A 13,149-nucleotide genomic window follows, 5' to 3' on the forward strand; every position below is an offset into this window, starting at 1 on the left:
TTTTTGTTACAGGATTATGAGAGGCTTTGAAGCTTTTTCTTAGATATTGAGATTTTTTTGCAACTGAGAAGGTTTTTTGTTTCTGTGGTTATCCAAAACAAATCTGTTCCCTTCTTAGATCAGTATCCTTCTGACCTCTGAGGAGTCTGAAGCACATTTTCTGTCATACAAGTCTAAGGAAATCCTCACACCTTTTTAACTAGGCAGGGATCCTCCTTCTCTCCCTAAAAGAATTCTCCCCATTCCTTTGGTCTGAATGAGGGGATATCACCTCACTGCCCAAATTCCTTCTACAAAAATAACTGTCCCAATTCTCCAGACACTGTGTAATCTGGTTTCAGCCTTTAGTAAACTCTGGCTAAAGTATTTAAATAAGGCACAGGCAGAATGCTCTTGGAACCAGAATCAGAATAAACTCCTTCTAGCACACAGCTACTATATTAATTCCCATTGAGCTGTTGCTGGCCAATCAGAGTGCTTGGAACTGCCTGTCACTCAAGCTCTTTCTTACCGAGAATTTTAAAAATTCACTTACTGTTGCTGTTACTCTGATTTTCCAGCACTTGGAATCTTACTGTGATATTTATCTATTTGTTTGTTTGTTTATTTCCCACTGCTCTCATAGAATCATAGAATAATAGCATTGGAAGAGGCCATACAGGCCATCTAGGCCAACCCCCTGCTCAACGCAGGATCAGCCCAAAGCATCCTAAAGCATCCAAGAAAAGCTCACCACCTCCTTAGGGAGCCTATTCCACTGCTGAACTACTCTGACTGTGAAAAATTTTTTCCTGATATCTAGCCTATATCGTTGTAGTTGTAGTTTAAACCCATTACTGGGTCCTGCCCTCCTCCAAACCTGATCATGTGACAAGCTTGCCTTAAAGGAGAAGCCCCTAATTTCTCTCCACTTCTGTCGGTCTTGGATTTTTTTCTCCCTCCTCTGCCTTCTTCGATCCTCTCTCCCCCCCTTCAAGAAAAGAAAGAGGCTCCCTGCTTGGCTCCTCTTCCCCCCCCCCCCTTCAAGAAAAGAAAAAGTCTTGGCTCCCCCCCCCCCTTCTGAACTACGTGCATAACACTTCCCTGTTTCAAAGGGGGGGGGGAGAGGAAGACCCGAGTACAAATTGTTTGTTGTTTGTTTGTTTATTTGATTTCTATACCGCCCTTCCATATGGCTCTGATCTGAATTCAACAAGATTGACAATGGAATAAACAAAGTAAGTGCAGACTCTGCCTAGGTCTGATAAATACATCACATTGGGAAGTGTTGGCCTACCTTCTCACCTCTTAACATGACTACAGAGTATCTGCGAGGGATGAGGCTGATTGCTACTTAGGCTACTACTCTACCAAGTGCTAGTGCAAGCAGGTGGGGCTGTGTGCTCTCACAAACCCACCATTTGCTTCCTTTGCCTCTAATCTGGCTCTAATTTTATCGACAGTTCGCTGTATCTGCCCATTCATTAGCCAGCTCACATGACAAATGAGAATGGTCTTCACTGGTTTCAGTAGCTTGAGATCATAACCACATTTATTATTCTGTCTTGTTGTCATTTTTAAGCTGTCTAACATAGACACTGGGCTGGGAAATCCTTTCCACTTTTCTTCTTTAAAAAAAAAACCCTACAGATTCTATAGTAAATTACTACCTTTTTACACGGCCTCGTCAAAGAAAAGTACAAAAGGAGTCCTTCAGAGCAATTGTAATAGAGAGATCATGTAGAGAGACGGAAGAAATCTGGCATCCATAAATTCTTGATAATATGGAATAGATCTTGTAGGGAAAAGTCCTTTTGTCACACACAGTAAGTGAGAACTTCTCTTGTCCCTATCCTGAACTCTTAGCTAAAGACAAGTAACTGTTGAGCTGTCAGGAATCATTCAAGTGATTTCTCTTTGGCTAGATTTATCACTGCAATAATGTGTCTTCTTATAAGAACTGAAGACATCCAAATATGAAGTTATATAGAGCTAAATCCATTGGTTCCCATAGAATAAAGTACTGTTTGACCCAAGGACTTTTGACAAGTGTCTAGTGGCTTTAAATTTGGCCTGAGGTGCAGCTGCTTTTACAGGGTTTTTTTTTTTTTTGAGGAGGGGAATATTTCAGCAATGTTCAAGCAAATGCCTCCCCTAACATTTGCATTTACTTTCATTTCCCTCATTTGATCAAGTAATGCCATAAGGTAGCGAAATCTGATTGGCTACATAATATTGTATGGTCATCTGACTGTAACTAATCCATAAAGGAAAAAGGGGAACCCCCTGGGAGAGATGGTACCCATTTTTAGGAAGGTTTGTAAACTTGCTTAGGTAGACGAAAGATCCACAGAACTGGTCTTACCAATAGATATATTTAAAAAGGTAAAGGTAAAGGTATCCCCTGTGCAAGCACTGGGTCATGTCTGACCTTGGGGTGACGCCCTCTAGCGTTTTCATGGCAAGACTCAATATGGGTGATTTGCCAGTGCCTTCCCCAGTCATTATCGTTTACCCCCCAGCAAGCTGGGTACTCATTTTACCGACCTCGGAAGGATGAAATGCTGAGTCAACCTTGAGCCGGCTGCTGGGATTGAACTCCCAGCCTCATGGGAAGAGCTTTCAGACTGCAGGTCTGCTACCTTACCACTCTGAGCCACAAGATATATTTAGGATTGCACTATTCGGAAGCTGTCCCATACTGGACTCACTTTAAAGGACTGAAGTTCAAACTTTACTCATCAAGACATAACTGGATCATTTTTTATTGGTGGTACACAATATTTCTACTTTCAGGGGCGTTGGAAAGGGTTTTGGTTCTGTAGAGTCAAGGGCCCTGTCTGCATGACCTATTTTGTTCTGTTTATCTGCACCTGCTAAAAAGCCATAGGCAGAGAAGTGCTTGCACCTACTGGCATTAGAAAGTCAGTGCTGTGGAGGGGAAGAAGAGAGAGGCAAATGGGCAGGTCTCCTCCCCTCCCTTGGCAGTGTGCTTGATTTTGCCTTTGGGGAGGGGGAAGTAAAGCACCACACTATCACTCATCCTTCAGTAAAGCAGGAACTCTGCAGGGCATATAGTCCAATGTATCACTGGCTTACACAAGAAGTAAGACATTGTGTGTGTTATATAATTGCTTCTAACATGGCAATGCTGTGAATCACAGAGGTGCAAAGCCCCCCTTTTAACAGCTGAAAGTATTGGATTCATGAAAATACAAAGGAAGGATCTGAGATGACAAACAACGCCCACCTTCATCAGCTTCTTCCTAGGATGTATATCAAGTGCTATTAAGTCACTCCTGACTCAAGGCAACCCTATGAATGAATGGTCTGCAAAAGGTCCTGTCGTTAACAGCCTTGCTTCAGTCTTGCAAACTGAGAGCCCTGGCTTCCTTTATTGAGTCAATCCATCGCATGTTGGGTCTTGCTCTTTTCTTGCTGCCCTCAGATTTTCCTTTCGTTATTGCTTTTCCCAGCACCTCTTGTCTCCTCGTAATGTCACCAAACTACTATAGCCTCAGTTTAGTCATTTGACTTTTGCCGGAGAGTTCCGGTTCGATTTGGTCTAGAACCCACTTATATGTCTTTTTGGCGGCCCACAGTATCTGTATTGTGCTCCTCCGATACCGCATTTCAAATTGATCAGCTCGCTTTCTTCATTGGCCAGATTTTACACCCATACATAGTCATGAATGTCACCCATACATAGTCATAACATGAATTAAACGCCAGCAACACATCCTTCCTCTGAAGAATCTTTTCCAGCTCCTTTATGGCATTAAGGATGAACAAAGATAGCTGCAAGGGACCCGGCACTGACGACAGAATACCAGTGTGCCTCCTGCGAAGTCAGGTTTCACTGTTGCCTTTGAATGCCATGCATGCTAAATGGAGGGGTTTGAGAAAAGCCCCCTCTCTCTTTAAAAAAGGACAAAACGGGATGAGAAGAAATGTGGGATAAAGAATGATTTGAGTTTTTTCCTCTATGTGAGAGACGAGTAATAAAGAGGTCATACCTGCGACCTCATTAAGTTAATCTGAAAGCTCCAGAGCCCACAAACACGCCGTTCCCTTATCCATTTTGCTTCTCCATCCAATACTATATGTCTCAGTAGGGTAAAAGTAACTGGGGGGGGGTCTATTTTAAAACCATTGTTAAACTAAAGAAGCCCCCGCCTTGCACCTTACTGTTACGGTTTTAACATTGTTCTTTTTAGCTTGACTGACTTCTGATATGGGAGCCGGGCAGCAGGAGAAATCCTCAAAGAACCGGGCCATAGTGAGGGGAGCCATGGCGGGGATCATGATGACACCTACAGCTGCTGACAGTGGACATTGTAAAATAAAATGTGGCTCAACATTTTTGTTTCAGCTGAGGAGACAGCATTGCTGCAGCTGTACGAGAACATAACAAGATCAGCAGACTTACATTAGACACATGCTGTATTATGAGATATATCCATTTTAACTTGCTTGTAACAGGGGGTTTCTTGATGCGGAAGCACCAGGTAAACAGACATCTGTTCCTGTTTTTTTCTGTTTGGTTGTTCGGTAGTTTGATTCATTAGCTAGTTTCTGTAACTTCAGCATTTCAGACATACAGCGTTAATAGAGGCATTTTCAATTTGTGCGTATTCTTTGTTGTAGATCAAATGAAAGGAATGGGCCCCCTGGAGCTTCAATCGCTCCACTCGTGAACAGCTGGATAGTAAAGGACAGTTGGTAGAGACGGTGCCTTTAAAATGTAAGTTCTGCATAATAAGCCATTGGTATGATTTGTAGATGCCTTATCCCTAAATGAAAGAAGTCAGGAATGCATTTCAGCACGCTGTTTCAAAATTGCTCTTGAATACTTACAGTGTCATCGCAGACAATGTGTGCTACATTTTCTAGCAAGTTTTTCCCCCTAATTACATCATGGCAAATGTCTCTGTAAGGGATGTATGAAATCTGGCCCCTTTATTTCTTTGCCTTCTTCTGCCTTTCTGCAGGCTGGCCTCACATATTTGTAGGCTGGCTTCACTTCTTTGCAACAGTAGATATGAGGTTTTCACAATGGACATCTTAATAATTGCATGTCTGTTATTCGTTTTTATTCCATTTCTGTTGTTTTATTACTGCTGGTTTGCATGGGCTGCTGAAATGAGATGGCTTTTTCATTGGTGGAGTCATTTTTACTGAGTTGCTTAATTTTTCATGTTGCTTTATTTCTTATGTTGTATACCACCTCAGGATACCCCAGATCTGTAACTTTTATAAAAGGCCTAATGACCTTTAGGCCTCACAATGTCCATTTGGGCATTAAAATTTAAGGGCCAATGAATGCTCCTGCCTGCATCATCCTGCCACCTGAGTGGCAGGCCGCCCTATGGTCCAATCAGGCTGTGTCTCCCGATGCTAACTGTCATGTCCGACGACTTCGCCCCCTTTGCCTCAGACCACTAACAGAGCAGGAAGGTGCCCGGTGAGTCTGCGCCCAGGGGCCAAGGTCTGCTACCTTCCTGCAACAGATGGTGACGATGAGAATGTGGGGAAAGGAGAGTCAGCCAATCGGAGGGAGAGCCCTCTATGTTTGGCTACCCCTGGTTTGGAAATATTCCTGGGCGTTTGGAGGAGGGCCTTAAAATGGTACAATGGCTCAGAGTCCACCCTCCAAAGTAGCCATTTTTGCCTGCAGAGCTGATCATTACAATAGAGATGAGCAGTGATCTAAAGACGATGGTAGAGCCTTGCAGACTGAGGTTGGAGTGCAGTGGTGCAGGTGTGTCCCTCCTGAGCTATGGGGTTTGGCCAGCCCTTACCAGGAACTGTGTATTTTGGGGCACAGACAGACAGACAGACCAGCATTGGTCCTGCAAGTCTGGAAAGTGCAGGAAGATCTAAATAAATAATATTGACAGCCCGAAACTGTAAATGATGAACAAGTAAATGGCTGGAGAGACATGGGAACTGAAGTGACTTTTCTCAACTTTGGCCTGGTAAGTAAAAATCAGTCTTTTCCAGGAAGGTCCTACAAAATCAAAGGCATAAGTGCTCCAGAATTTCAAGTTGAGTTAGCTGTATAGGAAAGTAGACAGTGAAACTTTGGGGGGAACTAGGTGATACACTATTATTAGGCAACAATTGTTGCCAGTTGCCAGCAACGATTGTTGCCAGTTGCCAGCAGTAGGCATCAGGCTTCAGGAGGGCAGACATCACCAGCCAAGCAACAGATTGTGCTAGCCAAGGGGTGTCTGTGGCCACGTGCATTTCCTGTGAAGAGGTGCATGTGAGGGGGGGAGCTTTCCCTTAAGCCTAACTGCATGGAGATGAGCTGAACTTCCAGGAGATTCTGAGACCCCCCACCTGGATATAGACACCTGTGTACTGTGACTACCTCATGTTCGTTAGGGCAGGAAGATATGTCGGTGTCTGTGGCTTAATTCACACAAGAAGGGAAATGAGGTTGAATCCAGAATAGTGAGGAATTGACTGCCATTTAAGCTCCCCCTAAGAACAGTCTGATTTTCCCTTCACATATCAGAAGATATGGCTCTTGAAAGCTCATCTGTAACCACTATGCCACAATTCACAAAGGTCAGTCCTCTCCAACACTGAACAAATATTCCAAACCACGGCTTTTTGACACCCATCTCTCTACTCCCATGCCCTCACTTGTCACCATGCCACCACAACTCCCCACACAGCTCACACATTCAACCCCATGCACATACATACTGGATAACCCCTCCCCTTCCTCTTCACACTGCCAAGCTCTAGCGCCCGTTGTTCTAAAACCTACAAAGTCTCCTGAATGCCCATCCATGCCACAACCCTCTGCAATCACACACCCTCATGCCCAGCCACACAACCACAACCCAGACAACACACCCATGCATCCACATGTCCTTCCAGAATCAACAACTCCTGACTTACTTTTACCACCCCCACACTCTAGCTCCCATTGTATTCCTGGATACAACGGGCTTTGCCCCTAGTAAGTAAATCAATACACTCCTCCCACAATAAATATACTCCTCCCACAATAAATACGAGACAGAAAAGCATACTAAGTCATACTCAGAAACTATGGTATTTACAGTGTTGGGCTTGGACTTGGGTGAAATCACAGTGAAATCACTGCTTTTGCCATGAAATTCACTAAATCAAATCGGCCTTGGTTCAATCATGCTCTCTCAGTCTGATCTATCCTATAGGGCGGGGGTAGTCAACCTGTTGTCCTCCAGATGTTCATGGACTACAATTCCCATGAGCCCTTGCCAGCAAACACTGGCAGGGGCTCATGGGAATTTTAGTCCATGAACATCTGGAGGACCACAGGTTGACTACCCCTGCTATAGGGTTGTTATGAGGACGAAATGGAGAGTGAGAGAACCATCCAGAAAAGGTAGAGTAAAATATGACAAATAAAATGGGTTATTGCAGATTCATTTATGGTCGATCTGCACAAAATATTGACACTTCCCCCCTCCTCTCTTTTTGTAGAGGTTGCTTTCTAAATGGACAAGTTCTGCTGGCTGCCTGCCACCATTTGGGCAATCCTGTCCTCCCCCTCTCTCATAATGAGATCATTATGAGAGAGATTGAACTCAAGGAATTTAGATTCACTGAAGGAATATAAATAATCTTAGGTATACTGATGACAATACCCTCCTGCCAGAAACTAAGGAAGGCTCAGAACAGCTAATTACAAAGGTAAGTGAAGTAAGCAAGAAATTTGCTCTTTTCTTGAACTCTAAAAAGTCAAAAATAATGACCACTGGGGGGAAAAATACATGTCACAAAAACAGTTGATAGTGAAGAGATTGAATGGATTCAAGAATTCACTTTTTGGGGATCACAAATAAATGTGAGTGGCAACTGCAGTATGGAAGTAACACATAGAATTGCTCTTTGTTGCACAGCAATGATGAGCTTGAACCAAACATGGGAAAGCAAGGATATAAGCCTGACTATCAAATGTAGATTAGTTAGATCTATCATATTTCCAGTTACCACTTATGGCTGTGAAAGTTGGATAATTAAGAAAATGGACAAGAGAGGAATCAATTCATTTGAACTCTGGTGTTGGAGAAGGCTGTTTCAGGTTCCATGGACAGCAAAAATCACAAACAAGGAAATACTACAGCATATTAATTCTGTTATATCATTAGTAGGCAAAATCATGAAACTCCGGCTCACTTACTTTCGTCATAACATGTGATCCAACTCCTGTATAATGGAAACCTCAGAGATCTCTGTAGGACCTCTGAGAAAGCTGTACCAAACTGTATTTTGAAGAATATTCAGAAACTGCAAGAAACTTATGCAGAGGACATAGGGCAATCTTATATAGTTACTCAGTGCCTTCTCCACATTAGCCAGGGTACATTAGGTGTTCTGTAACCACATCTCCATGGCATCTCATTTTCCTATGAAAAAGGTATGTCATCTTCCAAGTGGGATCTAGAGATCTTCAGAAATTACAGCTCATCTCTGAACTATAGAGGTCAGTTCCCTTGGAGAAGATGGGTACTTTGGAGGGTGAACTGTAGAGCAGGGGTAATCAACCTGTGGTCCTCCAGATGTTCATGGACTACAATTCCCATGAGCCCCTGCCAGTGTTTGCCTATAAAGGCAACAGGAAAACTAATATTCCCTGCACCTATTCAGGACTGGAAATGGACTTGCATTTTGAATTGCACATCACATTATCCATTCAAAGGCACTAACGCCAAGCATTGGCATATGCAGATTATTTATTTCATACTGCATTGTTGTGTATAAATTTATAAAACCAGTTGTATTTGGGGGACACGTGTCAATATTTCTTTTAATATTTGCTCTTTTGTTCAGAAATCTCATCTTCAACAATAAATGTGATGGCAGAGCATTACACTTACATCAAAGTAATTAAAGGAGGGAAAGAAAGAAGATTACAATATAGTGTGGCTTGAATTGATGAATTATTTGAAGAGTTTCTCATATTGTAATTTGTGTAGATTGTTGATGCGTAGACTAGAGACAAGAGATAAAGATCTTGATTTGTTTTAGAAAGTTGATATAAAAATAAAAATTGGTGAAGACTTAACTCCAGCTGCCATTGATGTGGCGGAGGAGCCAGGAGGTTAGGAAGACATGCTGGGGTGATGAGCCCAGTGGCAGACAGAGTGGGCACAGCAGTTGCATGCTGCACTCGCAACATGGGCTGGGAGGCATGGGCCTGGGAGCACCTTAAAAGGTGCCATGTGTAAGGGGCCCAGCCTCTTTGCCAAACTGCTGCTGAAACAGCTTCCCTCCCACCCACACAGTTATGTTGGCTAATACTGTGTATATTTAAATGGCCACTGTCAAATGTTTTTTAATTGTATTTCAACACAGCTGGCAGTTCGGCATGGGATGGAGACTGTTTGGGGGGGAGTTCGGTCTGTGCATCAGGCTCCTCAAGTTAGGGACCTCCTTATGAGGTGGCAGGTCTGGCTGGGGAGACATGGGGCTCGCAGTGCCAGGTAGCCCGTGGTGGGACCAAGGGAGGCAGGCACCTCCTTAACACCCCAGGGTTTATAGTGCTGGGTGGCCTGGGGTGGGGCCAAGGGAAGTGTGCCCTTTTATTTGGCACCTCAAGTGGACACTACCCTGTGGTGGGAATCCAGCAGCAAGGGAACCTGTATTCCCAGTGGGGCTACCAGGTGGTCCCCAGGGCACCACTAGACACTTCCCTTGGGTGGGATCCCAGCGGCAAGGGGACCCGTGTTCCCAGCAGGGAAACAGGGTGGGCCCCAGGGTGTTGCTGGAATCTGGGTTCTTGTGGTCAGCTGACTGCAAGTCAGGCTCCCATTCGCATGCTTCGCCAACACTCCTGCAGAGTTAATTAAGCTGTGGCTTTGTTTAAGCCAACAAAGAATGTGTGAGGGTCTTCCTTGAGCCCAAGGTGCCCTCCTGCAAGTCAATAACAATTGGAATAGTTCACATTTCAGAGTGTTTGTGTGTTACCTGAGTTGATTGGGGGTTTTGTTCTTTTGGTTCTTTGTTGTTGCATTTATGTTCTTTAAAAAATTAAAGCAAACCCCCCCCCCCCCGTTAAATGCAGTGGGGGAAGGTATGAGGAACTGAATTTCACTAAATTTTGTAGAATCCCTAAGCTTGAAGTGTGTTGGAAAGACATAATTCAACAGCATATTGATAGATTTTCATTTAATACAGTGGTAAATTATTAATGTTTATATCATAACGTGTTTTGTTCCTAATCTTTCAAAAATGTACCTTCGTGCTACTATCAAAAAAGCACATGTCCAAAGATCTGAGCACACCCAGGGGGAGAAAGACAAAGAGAGTAGCAATTCTGTGTCGCGATTAGATACGTTAGCAGCTAAACCTCTTTTTCATGGGAAGGATACCCATTCATATCTTGTGTTCCTGTCTTTGTTCTCTGTATTCTTGAAATGAAGGAATTCATTTCCACATTCCTTGATTCCTCCACAGATCCATTATACAAAGTTGTACCACAAAAGCATTAAAAAGTTAATGGCCTGTCACATCCCAGCAAATGTAAGGCGTTTCATATTTAAGTCAGAATTGTCCCTGCTGGGTCTTTGAATGTCTGAGGATGAAGGGCATATTAAGCCTCCATTCTTCAAGTGCTTACTCTGAAGTAATCCATGTGAAATCAATTGACCTGCTCCGGAATATGTCACTTCAGGGCAAAGTCCCATGGTTTGTTGAAAACAGGTAGAAAGGCCATATTTCTCTAGTGATTTTTAATTTTTCAGCTCAGCTCAAATGCTGCACTGTAGCAGTTCATTCATTTTGTGAGACACTTAAGGGGGGCACTTTTTTCTTTGAACACAGCTCAGGGCTAAAGTGAAACAAGTATAAATTAGGTGGCTGAGGCACATTAAAACAATAAACAATGTAATATAAATCCTGCTAGTTTATAGAATCACATGGGAACGCCACAGCATTTGTTGGACAGTACATGTCCACAACCATTTTGTTGAATGCATAGGGGCTTTCCGCACCGGGATCCTTGTAGCAAATTGTTTGCTGAACGAAAAATCGCCATTTAAAATAGTGGAATTCGTCATTATGCATACCTGACTTTGTAGTGGAATCCAATTGCGTTTCCATCATTTCCCACAAGCTTCCGGTCTCAGCAAATATCGCTAGAAAGGAAGCGCTATTGCCGAGCTCATCCCGCCCCTGGCCGTCAAGCAGCCAATGGGCAGCCGTTAGCATGCTCCCAAACAGCCCCTTTCCCTTTAAGAAAGGTGTTTTTAAAAAAAAAAAACACACCCGTTGCAACAAATATGCGTTGATTCGTTGCAACGGACAGACCCATCCAGCTGGCAGGTGTGTTTGAGCTGCCGTTTCATCGTTGCCACGCTCCCCCCGAGTGAAAAAAAAATCCCCCCCCTCACGGGCGCGATTTTCAGCCAAAAACAGTGTGAAAAATAAAGGGAAAATACATCAGCAAACGGGCTTCTCTGTTGTTTGTGCTTAGTGACTAAACAGCTCTGGGGAGGGACTGAATCCAGGGAAGCCTCTAAACGGAGGCTCGCTGGTGCGTTGATCTCTGCTCGCTCGGAGAAAAAAAATGGCGATTGCTTCGCCGGAAGATCAGAGGAGAGAGCCAGGGGGCGGGACTTTGTAGAAACCACAACAATGGTAACGCACAGAACTTTCCCGCTAGTGTTGCAGATTGGTTGCAGGAGTGTAGCGCTTTCCGGAGGGTGAATCCACTTTTGGGGATTTCCCTGAAAGCGCTACAAGGAAGCGCTTTTTGCGGATCGGTTTCAGGTGTGTGGCAGATTGTCAACGACGTTGTGCATAATGGCAAAACTGTAGCGTTTTCAATTGGCAACCATTGTGCGATTTTGAAGGAGTGCGGAAAGCCCCATAGAGTTTCACTAGAAAGCTCATCACTCACAGTTGTGCCCTAAGACAGGGTAGTCACCCTGTGGTCCTCCAGATGTTCATGGACTACAATTCCCATGAGCCCCTGCCAGCAAATGCTGGCAGGAGCTCATGGGATTTGTAGTCCATGGACATCTGGAGGACCACAGGTTGACTACCCCTGCCCTAAGACACATTATTCTTCAGCCTAACTTGCTGAAAAGGATGGATTAACTTAAGCATTTACAATTGCAGTAACACAGAGTCCCATAATTGGCTGCATTGTCTGTCTGTCAAACCTATTTTTATCTCACTCTTCCACCAAGTAGCTTAGAGTTTTCCTCATTGTGGGCTCTGTTGCCTTCTCACTTTTTTATGCTTGTGTGTCCCTACTTACTTTGAGGAGGGAAATCTTTTTTGCTACCTCTCGTGGTAAATTTGATATTAGATTCCTTTATGTAGCTCATATTTTCCTGCAGTTACTGCAATAACAAATATCTAGACTGTTTCTGCATGAAGGTATAAAACGCATGTGGCCTTTGGGCCCAGCTCCTCCCCCGACCTATGGTGTCCCTGCAGGGGACACCATATGCCCCTGTCAACTCCGTGGAGTCACGGAGCTGGCCAGGGCATTCCCCAACCCCCACCTTGGTGGGAGAGCAACATGCCGCTCCCCTGCCATTGTGCGGTGGGGGTCCCATGCCCCCCACTCCCCCCCACCAGCGCCACTGCTGGGCAGTACACTGGGCTTTCCAGCCCTGGCATTGTGCATATGCTACACCGGGGTAGTCTCCCCCGCGCATATGCGGGAAGCAGCGGGGCATGCCACCCCGATGTGAGGACCAGCAGCAGTCCAGCGTGGTTGCTTCCATGCATAATCAGTCTAACTCAGCCTTTCTCAACCAGGATTTTGTGAAACCCTGGGATCTTGCTGGGTCTGGAAGTGTTTCTTGAATGAGTAGGAGTTATTTAATTTTAAAGATTTTTAAAATGTAAACATTTATCAGGAGATATGAACATATATGGTCATGCCAACCTTCCCCCCCCCCAAATGTCCAATGATGGGCCTGAAGGGGGTGGCAAGGGTGGAGATGTACACAGCTTTGCTCCTCAACCAAATTCTCCACATTAGTGTTGCTTTTAGGGTTTCCTGAAGTCTGAAGAACATTTCAGGAGTTTCTCAATGATAAAAAAAAGTTGAGAAAGGCTGCTCTAACTATGATAGCAAACTGGGTCTCAGAGTCAAACTGATTGTGATGTGCTTTCCTCAAACACATGCTGGATTCCTCTGACCCAATG

At 44.2% G+C, this 13,149-nt stretch overlaps 1 long non-coding RNA gene across 1 annotated transcript in view; it reads left to right on the top strand.

Moving 5' to 3' along the window:
* LOC143836771 (uncharacterized) overlaps positions 1 to 7,634 on the top strand; it is a 174,392-nt gene extending 166,758 nt beyond the window's left edge. The window contains exons 3-4 of the long non-coding RNA XR_013230725.1: positions 4,627 to 4,723; positions 7,465 to 7,634. This is a non-coding gene — a long non-coding RNA (uncharacterized LOC143836771). The remainder of the gene's footprint in view (positions 1 to 4,626; positions 4,724 to 7,464) is intronic.
* Positions 7,635 to 13,149: the final 5,515 nt, after the last annotated feature.

This window comes from Paroedura picta, chromosome 4, assembly GCF_049243985.1.
Source record: "Paroedura picta isolate Pp20150507F chromosome 4, Ppicta_v3.0, whole genome shotgun sequence".
Taxonomy (NCBI): domain Eukaryota; kingdom Metazoa; phylum Chordata; class Lepidosauria; order Squamata; family Gekkonidae; genus Paroedura; species Paroedura picta.